Source organism: Canis lupus, chromosome X (assembly GCF_003254725.2).
Source record: "Canis lupus dingo isolate Sandy chromosome X, ASM325472v2, whole genome shotgun sequence".
Classification (NCBI taxonomy): Eukaryota; Metazoa; Chordata; class Mammalia; order Carnivora; family Canidae; genus Canis; species Canis lupus.
In genome coordinates, this window is record NC_064281.1 from 29,448,107 (window position 1) to 29,461,377 (window position 13,271).

The window sequence follows — 13,271 nt, forward strand, 5'->3', positions numbered from 1 at the left end:
ATGGCTACAAAAGACCCTCCAGGGATCCCTGGGTGGCGCAGCGGTTTGGCGCCTGCCTTTGGCCCAGGGCGCGATCCTGGAGACCTGGGATCGAATCCCACGTCGGGCTCCCGGTGCATGGAGCCTGCTTCTCCCTCTGCCTGTGTCTCTGCCTCTCTCTCTCTCTCTCTGTGTGACTATCATAAATAAATAAATAAATAATTTAAAAAAACAAACAAACAAACAAACAAAAGACCCTCCAGATTGCATTATTATAATGCCACTCACCAGATTTAATCTGAAAGTTTTCTTCACTCAACAACGCTTTAAAATAAAACCACAAACACAGTTGACTTAGAGGTAGACAGTTCATTCAATAAGAACATGGGACTTTGGGACGCTTGGGTGGTTCAGCAGTTGAGCGTCTGCCTTTGACTCAGGACCTGATCCCAGGGTCCTGGGATCAAGTATCACATCAGGCTCCTCACAGGGAGTCTGCTTCTCCCTCTGTCTATGTCTCTGCCTCTCTCTCTGTCTCACATAAATGAAGTATTTAAAAAAAAAAAGAACATGGGACTTCAAGGAGGAAAACAAGACAAAACAAATGAAATCATTATAACAATGAACGTAATAAACATATACCTCACTCCTAAAAGTTTCCTTGAGTCTCTTTAGGGCTTTTTGTTCTGTTTCATTTTGTTTTGTGATAAGATAACTTAATATGAGATCTACCAACTTAATATAGTTCTAAGTATACAATACAGTAGTGTTAAATATAGGCACTGTGTTATACAACAGAGATATCTCTAGAACTTATTCACCCTGCATAACTGAAACTTTGTACCTATTGAACTCCCTTTTTCCCCTTTCCTCTACCCAGCCCCTAGCAACCATTATTCTATTCTCTAAGTTTGACTATTTGGGGTAGCTCATGTAAGTGGAATGTAGTATTTGTCCCTCTGTGACTGGCTTATTTGACTTAACATATTATCTTCCAGATTCATACATATTGTTGCAAAGGGCAGGATTTCCTTTTTTAAGGATGAACAATATTCCATTGTGAAACATAGTTTTTTTTTTCAGGGCCTTGACTCAAGCGAATCACAGCCCTGCCTTAAGATAATATCTTCCACTCAGTTTATGCTGAGTATTACAGTTTCAGGATGGCAACAAGACAATAAGGGAGCTTTGACTGGGAAAGGCTAAACCAGCCTCTCACACAGGGCTAGAAAGTGAAAAGACCTTGACTGAGTCACCATTTTCCAGGATTACATATAGGCTTTTTAGGCTATATTACTTATTAGCCACTAAACTCAGAGGTTATTGGTTTTAGAATCCTGGTTTACAACTCTGAAATCAAGAAATTTGGGAATGAAACTCAAAAAATTAATTTATTGAGCTATATTTATAAACATTGCTTTAAAATGGATTTCCATTACTTATACATTTGGATCCACACATTTTATGCCAGGAGATCTATCTACTTGGTAAGCCTCTATACAGTACAGCTTTCTTGTGGTAGCTCAGGTTTATAATACTTTATATCAAGAAGAAAGGTTTAGAGCAGCCACTCAGTATATTTAACCAATTCATCTTAATGCTTTCATTAGGATAAATAAATTGAGAAACATATGGCATGTAGAAAAGGTCTGTAGTAGTAAGTCTAGAGATATTTGTGGACAATAAGGAAATAGGAATATTGAGCAAGGAGGAGAAACTCCATGGAGAAAAGTTTCTATTGGACTTCAAATTATTTGAATTGTAAGGCCAAAGTTGATTCTGAATTTAGAAATTCTCAAATCACCTCACAAAGTATTAGACCCTGTTAACTACAATGGTGTTAGAATTTGTTAAGAATTATTGCCCCATACTTGGCGGGATGAGCACTGGGTGTTTTGCTATATGTTGGCAAATTGAACTCCAATTAAAAAAATTTAAAAAAAAGAAAAAAGAATTATTGCCCCAAATTATAGACAATGAAAGGGCACAGTAAAACAGGAACATATGTTTCCTGATTTTCAAATTAGAGAGCTATGCCTTAGAAAACAAACATCTAAAGTTTCTGAAGTCATTCTTTACTTGATCCAACTCATATAGGGATAATGATTTTAAATGAATAAATTGTTACCAGAGAATTGAATCCAGCACAGCCTGCAAACTATCATTTTGAAAAGAAATTTTAGTATTTTAATTGTAATATTAGTTTCAATAAATTTTAGAATTTTTAAAGATTTTATTTATTTACGTAAGAGAGTGTGTGTGTGTGGGAGAGAGCACAAGCAGGGCAAAGGGACTGAGGGAGAAGGAGAAGCAGGCTCTCCACTGATCAGGGAGCCCAATGTGAGGCTCCATCCCAGGACCCCAGGATCATAACCTGAGCCAGAGGCAGATGCTTAGGTGACTGAGACATCCAGATGCCCCAAATTTGTTTGAATTTTTGTCAAAGTTTTAAAAAAAGAACACTTCGACAATTTTAGGTGATGTTTTAAAGCTGCGATAGAACAAAGATCAACTGGCCTAACTCCCTCATTTAAGAAAGATTAAAACCTAATCCCAGGGGCTGATTGTATCAGATATTGTGGCTTATTTGTAGTGAAGCCAGGATAGGAATATAAGTCCCCAAATGCTGGTTAAGTGCTGTTTACTCTGACATAAGTCAAATCTGAGTTTCATGAAAAATATATTATTTATTCTCATAAAACTAATTTATACAAAGGCATATTTCTTTAAATGGATAAAAGCCCATATAATTTTTAAGACTTCTGACACATATACATGTATTTTTGTTAATTGGGACAAAAGGTCCATCAATTCACCTTTACCTTAGAATGGTTTCTCTTAAGCAAAGTCATGTAACTAAGAGCTAAAATGTTTCTAATTGAGAAAGAGCTGAAATATTTTTACTGAGAAAGTGATAAGGAGCTTGAACTAAAAAATTGCTTATTGTGTGTCCCTTAGTAGGCCATGGCATACTTGTCAAAATTCAAAAGAGCTGAAATAAAGTACTGGAGAACTGGCTACCTAAATTATCTACTACAAAATGATTAGCAAAACTATCACCTGGAATATTGTGGAAAATAGCAAGTGTACCTAATTCATAAATCTGGCCAAGGATATGTCTAGAAAGAGTAAAAAGAAAATTCAATTGGCTTCTTTAAATGCATCTAATCATATATGAGAAAAGAGAAGAAGAATGAAAGAAGAAATTGTTTGGTTTTAGAACAAAAATTTGACAAAAATAGGCTGCCCAGGACAGCCTTTCCATCTAAGAAAAGATCCAAAGGTAAACAATGGCCTCAGAGCAAAGAACAAAACCTGGACAGTAAAACACATTCTCAGTGTAAAGAAGAAAAGAATATAGCTATCGAATCTCTCTTTAAAGATCTCAGAAAGATTTCAGAACGTTCCTCACTGACTCTTTGCTTAGGCAACCCACATCAGCCTCACATGGCCAAAGGCAGATAAGAGCTTGTCTCAGAAAGAAATGTGGGTGTGGATTTTGTTTAATGGAGTGAACACTCAGTAAGAATCATATGCAACCTGACAGAGGATTTGTGCCATTGGAAGCACCGTGAGCTTAGACTAAAAAGAACAGATATAGTTCAGAATGAGAAAAGTTAGTGGTACTCTCAACCTTGTACACACAGGAACACACTAAGAAAGCTACTATGCTACAAACATGGACTATTTGAAGGGTGATAGGATGACCAGAAGGCTGAACTAAGATACCAAAGGACCAGTTGATGACTCAGGGAATGGTCCTAGGCCTTAATCAAAGACCTGAAAACATGTTCCCAGTGAATTTTGGAATTACTGTGGACTAATGCTCCTATTAAGCAGAATTATACATTAAGGCTATCTTATGTCTAGGTCAAAAGTGTATGTTACATGGGAGGAAGGCAGATAACGTGCCTCTTTATTTCACAGGTTTGATTGAGAGGAATAAACTCAAAAAATTGTACCTAAAGAGTCTCTTCTAACCTAGACCTAATTAAGATGACAAGGTCCTGGATGTTCATATTTTGATGGTCTTGAAAGGAGGGGAGTATTTTTTCATGTGAGACAAATATAAATATCTGTCCAGAGGATTGACTATGGTAGATTAAAGATAGCTGTAAATCCTTCACACTTCTTTCAGTGAGAGATTCTTTTTCTTTTTCTTTGAAGCCTGTCTGGCCTATAGTTGCTTTGACCAATAGAATATCCTAGAAGTAATGCAAAACTGATACTATATACTGCCCTGGACCTAGACTTTAAGAGGACCGGTGCTTCTACTATGGTTTCTTATAAACCTGAGTTGTAAGACTAGAAATCTGCTAGTCTAACTACATGGAGTGGCTCCAGAAAAGGAGCCAAAGTTGAAGGGGGTGGGTGGCAGTGGAAGGTGTTTGGAACCAGCCGATATTCAGTAGTTCCAGAGAAGCTATCCCAGTCACCCTAGCTAATTCAGCTGATATAATGGAAAAGAAACAAGCCCTACTATCCTGTGTCAGAATTCTAGTACTTTAGAATTATGTGATAAAATAATGATATATCAATGGTTTCAGCTACTAAGTTTCAATGTAGGTTGTTACGCAACAATAGATAACTAGAGCACATATCTATGAAATAACAATGTGCAAAATATGTCGTGGCTTGCAAAGAGCACACAATATTCACTGAAGATGAGAAATACTTAATAAAATATTATTTTCTACTCCCTGTGATTATGGAGTATGTGATTATGGATCATTTATTGGAGTGCAATGGATATGATCCATGTAAAAATGTCTTTTTAATAATTTGGTGAAATATAATTATTAGTTCTAAAAACTATTTTTAAAATGAAAGTCCCATTAAAGGAACTTACTCTATCGGACAGTATATTGGGTCAGTTAATGAGGAAGCCATAAATTCCAATAAGCTGGGTTAGGTTCAATTATGTAATTTGGAATCACAGATCATAATGTCTTTGACTCATTTAATTATATTTTTCAAGCAGAAAAGGAGGCCTACGTTGAGTTTTTTTTTTTTTTTTTAAGATTTCACTTGTTTATTTCATGAGAGACACAGAGAGAGGCAGAGACATAGGCAGAGGGAGAAGCAGGCTCCCTGCAGGGAGTCTGATGCAGGACTCCATCCCAGGACCCCAGGATTACAACTCGAGCCAAAGGCAGATGTTCAACTACTGAGCCAAGCAGGCGCCCCCTATATTAAGTTTCTTTTTTTTAATAATAAATTTATTTTTTATTGGTATTCAATTTGCCAACATACAGAATAACACCCAGTGCTCATCCCGTCAAGTGCCCCCCTCAGTGCCCGTCACCCAGTCACCCCCACCCCCTGCCCTCCTCCCCTTCCACCACCCCTAGTTCATTTCCCAGAATTAGGAGTCTTCATGGTCTGTCTCCCTTTCTGATATTTCCTACCCATTTATTCTCCCTTCCCCTCTATTCCCTTTCACTATTATTTATATTCCCCAAATGAATGAGACCATATAATGTTTGTCCTTCTCCGATTGTCTTCACTCAGCATAATACCCTCCAGTTCCATCCACGTCGAAGCAAAAGGTGGGTATTTGTCATTTCTAATAGCTGAGTAATATTCCATTGTATACATAAACCACATCTTCTTTATCCATTCATCTTTCGTTGGACACCGAGGCTCCTTCCACAGTTTGGCTATCGTGGTCATTGCTGCTATAAACATCGGGGTGCAGGTGTCCCGGCGTTTCATTGCATCTGTATCTTTGGAGTAAATCCTCAGCAGTGCAATTGCTGGGTCGTAGGGCAGGTCTATTTTTAACTCTTTGAGGAACCTCCACACAGTTTTCCAGAGTGGCTGCACCAGTTCACATTCCCACCAACAGTGTAAGAGGGGTCCCCTTTCTCCGCATCCTCTCCAACATTTATGGTTTCCTGCCTTAATTTTCCCCATTCTCACTGGTGTGAGGTGGGATCTCATTGTGGTTTTGATTTGTATTTCCCTGATGGCAAGTGATGCAGAGCATTTTCTCATGTGCATGTTGGCCATGTCTATGTCTTCCTCTGTGAGATTTCTGTTCATGTCTTTTGCCCATTTCATGATTGGATTGTTTGTTTCTTTGGTGTTGAGTTTAATAAGTTCTTTATAGATCTTGGAAACTAGCCCTTTATCTGATACGTCTTTTGCAAATATCTTCTCCCATTCTGTAGGTTGTCTTTTGGATTCGTTGACTGTATCCTTTGGTGTGCAAAAGCTTCTTATCTTGATGGAGTCCCAATAGTTCATTTTTGCTTTTGTTTATTTGCCTTTGTGGACGTGTCTTGCAAGAAGTTGCTGTGACCAAGGTCAAAAAGGGTGTTGCCTGTGTTCTCCTCTAGGATTTTAATGGAATCTTGTCTCACATTTAGATCTTTCATCCATTTTGAGTTTATCTTTGTGTATGGTGAAAGAGAGTGGTCTAGTTTCATTCTTCTGCATGTGGATGTCCAATTTTCCCAGCACCATTTATTGAAGAGACTGTCTTTCTTCCAGTGGATAGTCTTTCCTCCTTTATCGAATATTAGTTGGCCATAAAGTTGAGGGTCCACTTCTGGATTCTTTATTCTGTTCCATTGATCTATGTGTCTGTTTTTGTGCCAGGACCACTCTGATTGCAGTTCACACCCTGCAAGTAGTTCTCAATCTCTCTTTGCCTGTTATTACAAATGAATCATCTTATCTGTTAATGATTTGATTGGTATTTTTTTTCTTTGTTTTTGTCTCTAAGTAGACAAATATTTATAGCCTATATGAGTCAGCATTGCAATGCATTTCATATCACATAATTATATCTACTATATACTTGTATCTTTAATTACAACCGAGTATTAAGAAATATACTGAAAATCTCACAAAATGATATGTTATAGTCCTGAACATTCATTTTTAAAAAAGAAAATGAGTGAAAATATCAGTGAGGGTGACAAAACATGAGAGACACCTAACTCTGGGAAGCAAACAAGGAGTAGTGGAAAGGGAGGTGGGCGGGGGGTTGGGGTGACTTGGTGACAGGCACTGAGGGGGGCACTTGGGTGAGCACTGGGTGTTATGCTATATGTTGGCAAATTGAACTCATATATATATATATATTTATGTATGTATATATACATATTAAAATAAAATGAAAATAAAAACTTGAAAAAAATTGGTAAGGAGCTGTTTCTCAGGCAGTCTCAGCTCTGGAGATAGGCAGAGCTGTGTCAAACATTCTAAGCATTTTTAAGCACCTACGCGCAGTAGGCAAGTGACACACACACAAAAGGAGCCTCAAGCAGAACTAACTTGAGAAAACTGTTGCAGTTGCCTGGGGCCAACTTGTAGTCTTCCCTCATTTTCAATTTCTAAGGCTCAGTTTGCAGTGCCCAGGTGGAGCTCTCAAAGGCTATGAGTTATAGTCACTCTTCTTCCAATGTGGAGGGCTTAATCATTCTGAAGGTGAACAATCTGACTTACCATACCTCAGCCAACATCTTGTGGCAAGTCTTTGAGAAGTACGGGTGCATTGGCAATGTGTACATCCCACAGGGCTGTTTTCACTAGAGTCATGTGACTTTGCCTTCGCCCGCTTCCACAAGTGCCACATTACCATGGATGCCCTTCACAGTATCATGCTGGATGGCCAAGAACTGCAGATACAGGTGGCACATGATGGTCAGCACTAGGTTCCCATCATGACCACTGCTGCCAGAGAGCTTCTCTCCACAGGTGTAAATGCCAGAGCCAAAGCCCCAAGCATCAATACCGTTCCAACAGTAGAAGCTGATCCTGATTTCAGGGCAGATCTGGCTTCAGCCACATAAAGTCTTGCTCTCACTCTTACAGTAGCTCACCATCAACTTCTACATCCAGGTCTACCCAATGATCCAAGTACAAGTCACCCTCAGTTTCCAGTTCTTCCTCCCCAACTAGGTCCAAGTCTAGATCCAGAAGCCTTCCACCAGAAAGGAAATCCAAGTTTAGACTGCAATTTAAAGATCTCCTCAGATTTCCAGAAGAGGAAGGAGTGGTGCCCTCTTAAGGTTATGAGTCAGGAAGCAACCTAACTGAGGACTCATGGAAGAGGAGGGAAGGGCAACAACACACTCAGTTGATCAAACAGTCCTTAGAACAAGCCAGTAGAGCTTGAAAAGTTCATTCTTTAACATGTTGCCTAACTTTCTACCTGTTTTAAGTTTTACCTCAAGTGGTATGCTTCTTTTTGCCCTTGCTGTTATTCAAATATCTTATAAGTTAGTGAAGTGAGCAACTGAAGTTATCATTGATTTGGATATTTCAGGTAAAGTTATATTTTTCCTTATATACCGCTGACTTTGTGCTTGAATGTAAGCAGATTGGTTTTTTAAAAAGATTTTATTTATTCATCACACACACACACACACACACACACACACACACACAGAGGCAGAGACACAGGCAGAGGGAGAAGCAGGCTCCACGCAGGGAGCCTAACTTGGGACTCGATCCCAGGTCTCCAGGATCACACCCCGGGCTGCAGGTGGCGCCAAACCGCTGCACCACCAGCGCTGCTCTATAAGCAGATTGTTTTTTGTTTTGTTTTGATTTTTTGCTTTTGTTTTTGTTTTTTATAAGCAGATTGTTAATCTAATTTGTGGCCTCCTGATTTAAGAAAATAGATGAAGCCTTTTCTTGTTGAGTAGTTAAAAACTATCTAGTGATTGACTCATCATTGCCATCATCCTTTTCAAAGAAAGACCTACGAGAGAGAGAGAGAGAGAGAGAGAGAGCTACCAGGGGCATCTGGGTGGCTCAGTCAGTTAAGCAGCCAATTCTTAATTTCAGCTCAGGTCATGATCTCAGGATCCTGGGATGGAGCCCCACCTCTGTCTCCCCTCTCAGAAGGGAGTCTGCTTGAGATTCTCTCCCTCTCCCTGTGCCCCTCCCCCACTAATGCACCCTCTCTCTCTCTCTCTCTCAAATAAATAATATCTTAAAAAAACACTTCAAGTGAAAAGAACTGATTTTTAAAGGATTATCAAACACAGTTCTAATCTTTCATGCATTTTTGTGCACTAGACACAGTTGTATAGCAGCTGAGTAATGCTGGTTGGCTACTAAGGTGTTATTTCCCAGTGTAGAATGCTTGGCTATTTCATGTTATTTCCTGATTGCTCCTATGTAAGGATGACATGCTGCAAAGAAGCTAATGGATATCCAGTTTACTAAAAAGTCTAACAATTGTACTTCCAGTCACCTAGGCCTTGCATGTATTATAACAAAGCATACAGTGAGCACATATAGCAGATGATAAATATGCCTTTATTTTTCCCCTCACCCGCAAAATGGTAAATCTGATCATCTTTATTTCTGAATTTAAATATGAAAAATGTTAAGAAGCAATTAATCTGTAACTTTATAAGTACTAATAACATGCTGTATCTTTTCACTTATGCTTATATTGTACTATAACTACCTTCTAAAATTTAATTAAAACATTCTCCTGGTGTCTTAAAAATTAAAATTTGTTGCCATTATATTCTCATTCATAAAGTTGTGAAATAAAAAAAAATTGAGGTCATCTATCTCAAAAGTCTTAGAAACAAAGATATTAAGACACCTGAGGACTAACCTTCAGAGATCCAAGGTATAAATATTTTAACTTAGCAAGCTAAAATCAAAGTCATACACATATGCTGCTACCTCACAGCTTTGATTGCCAACCTTGTCATAACCTTGCCCTGGCTATGCTCTGAATCTTCTGGAATTGCCTTCTATGGCTCAACACTCCGTTTCAACTTATTGGTTTTGAATTAATGTTCTGGGAGATAGTTATTCCTAGCTTGATATTGGAATTTGGACCTGCTCTGACTCCCTTGCTTCTCTGTTAGCTCAGCTTTGCTGCACTAACTTAATCCCCACTCAACCTTTCCTCTTGGCTTCATGGTTGCCAATCCAGCACTATGCTTCAGGTATTCTTTTCAATTCCCACTGCCCAATTTTCTGTCTAAGCAACTGGCTAAATCAAACTTTGAAAAATAGATTCCACTTTCTCATATTAGAGTCTCAGAAATTGGAGTCTAGAGAGTTTAAATGATTGATCAAATAACAAATTAATGATTGGTCTTCAATCTAGGTCTCTAAATTCTCAACCTAATACTCTTTCATTTTTACTGAATTGCTTCAAGTATATTGCTTTTAAATACACTGAATTCAAATAGTTTGGGAAACACCAATTGTGATGTTTGATAACAAATACTAAAAACAAGACTTCAAAGCAGACAATAATGGTAATGCTGTAGGAACTCAATGTTTGAGATGAAATACATTCACATTGCAAAGGAAATTTCAAAACTTAAGTGAAATAGACCTATTACTAATACCCAGAAACTACCTAACCAAACAACTGTTTAAACTTTTCAAACACATCACACCTATATGTGTATGTGCACACACAAGCATACACCTATTCATACTAATTAAGACTTTGCTAAACTTAAGCATCCTAAAAATCCCACCAGGGAGCTAATTGGTCACAAAACATTATCTCACTCTTTATTAAGGTCTCAGTGAAAGACATTTTAGTTCCCACCAGAACCATTTCGTTTCTTAATATAAACCAAATGTTCAGTGGTAATTTACTTCAGGATATTTTCTCTTCATTTGACAATTAAATGAGCATTATTGAGCCAAGGTATCAGAATTCATTGTATAATATGTGAAACACATACGAAAAGAGGGACACTTTAAAAGGATCTAATGATACAGAGAAGTAGGGAATTTATCTAAAAGATAAACATTATATGCCTAACCAGATTTGATTCATAATCAAATGAAAATAACTGCTCATTTATTTCAACTTAATTATTTACAATTTCAGTGCCAAATACTTATTAAATAAATGACAGAAAAATCTGTATTCTTATTTTTTTCATAAAAGTCTAAATCCAATTAAACTTATAGAAATGATAAAATGGACAATAGCAAATAAGTTTTATGTGGCAAATTTATTAAAAATTACTTTTTGACATCTGACTAGATTACTGATCATATAACTCTCTTGTTGCAACTATTAGGAACCATCTAATTATAAGTGACATAAATCCTACACAAGCTTTACATTAAAAAAAAAGAAATACATTGGTTTACAGATTTAAAAATCCTAAGGCACATCTAGCTTCAGGTATTTTTCAATTTTTTTCTTAGGTATCTGGCCTTTTCTCTACTTTACTCTATCTCTTTATGTTGATTTTCCTCATTCTCTGGTATACAAGATAGGCACAGGCGTCTTTAGGTTGAAATCCTACTAGCTTAGCAACCACAACAAAAAATAATTTTTCATTTTCAACAGTTAAAGGTAACATCTCAGATTTAACTTTTTAAAATTTTTTAAAGACTTATTTATTTATTTATTTATTTGAGAAAGACAAAGCATGGGGTAGGGGGAGGAACAGAGAGAGAGTGAGAGAGAAACCCAAGAAGACTCCTTGCTGACCAGGGAGCCCTGCATCAACACAGGTTTTGATCTGACAACCCTGAGATCATGACCTCAGCCAAAACCGAGGGTCAAATGTGCAACCAACTACACCACCCAAGCACCCCAAATTTAACTTTTAAATACACTTTTGGCCACATGCCCATGCTGAAAACAGCTACTGTGACCAACAATTTGAGATGGGCTGATTAGACATGGCTGCAACAGGTGTCCTTTCCTTTATCTGTGGCAGTAAATTCAGCTAAACCTAAACCAAATGGACAAGATTGAAGAGTGGGTTTCTCCTTCAAGAAAATCAAGTTGCTATTGTCATAAGTATGTTAAGTGGACACTAAGCAGACAAAAAAAATCCACTGTTCCCAAAAAATAATAAAACATCTTAACCTGTGCCCTATTTCTTACAGGAAGAACTCAAAACTCAATTTCTATTCTGTGTCAATTAGTCCTTCTAGGATAGATTTCATGTCATTTCCACCCCAACACCAAAATTGTGGCCACAGTTCCCCAAAGAAGCCAAGGTCTTTCAAATATATTCCTTCAGCCTGACATACTCTCTTCACCAACACATACCCGACTGCCACTTTCCACCAATAGAAACTCATAATTATATTTAAAGATCCAGATTTAAATGTACCATCTCTGTGAAATATTTCCCAACTCCCATTAATCACACAGTTCCCTTGTACTTATATAATATTATAGATATAAATCTTTTATCACATATAATATATTATATTTTCAGTTTCTATGTGATGCTTCCATCACCTGGAATATAAATAATGTGGGAGAACAGACTTCTGCAATATTTGACAAATCTCTAGTAGATATTAACTGATTCAGTTTATGCTGGACAGATTCATTATAAATAAGTTCAATTGTATAATGTTTCAAATTCCATAGCCAAATCTTATCTTTACATGAACAACTTGAATGAAAGATTCCAAAACAAACGTTAAATGGGTCTGGTAAGATTAATTAGTCCAAAAGCTCTTAGAGGTCTCCTTCAAATAGCACTGCAAATGAGCATGATTCTCACCACACCATCCTGGCTGGACTAACACATATGGAACAGAATCAGCAAAATCAGTATACATGATTGAAGGCAAAATACCTATTATAGATCTGTTTTAAAAGTACCTGTGATGTTATGGCTAGATAAACAATATAAATATTTATAATATAAATATACTTCTCATAATATTTGTTCATAGTATTTCTTTATAATATAAATATAATTCTCATGTATGAGAAAGGAGAACAAAAATGAAACAATGCTTTTGTGGAGAATTCCTTAAGGAACTGACCAGAAAACCTGCCAAAGTTTTTACTCAGATTTGTTTTTGTTTTGTTTTGTTTTGTTTTAACGGAAGCTTGAGAGACTGTGTAATTCAAGATGAAGCCATTAAGAATGAAAAGGATAAAAAAAATAATAGATAATAATAAAAGAGCCAACTACAGAAATTCAGCTATGGCTTTCGCAAATTATCAAAAACCGTGGGCTTTCTTAGTGAGTATCTATGATTTGAGGAATTCATGAGGAAAAAAGAGAGAGCTCCTTGGGCACCTGAAAATGAGAACTGCTGCATTTGACTAGCATGACTTTGGCGTGGCATTTTGAAGAAGGCAGTCATATGTAATATAACTAGCTGCATTCGGGTTCTTTAACTTGACATACAAATAACTAGCGCATAGCAAAGCCTGGAAAAGCTTCCCCGAAAGCCGGAGAACAGGCTCATGCAGATAAAAGGAGGTGAAGGGAAGTGCTAGGCACACAGTGAGCCTCCGCAGTATCTACTGGTTTGGAAAGCGGTGAAACCTACCCTGATCACGGTCCCCAGTT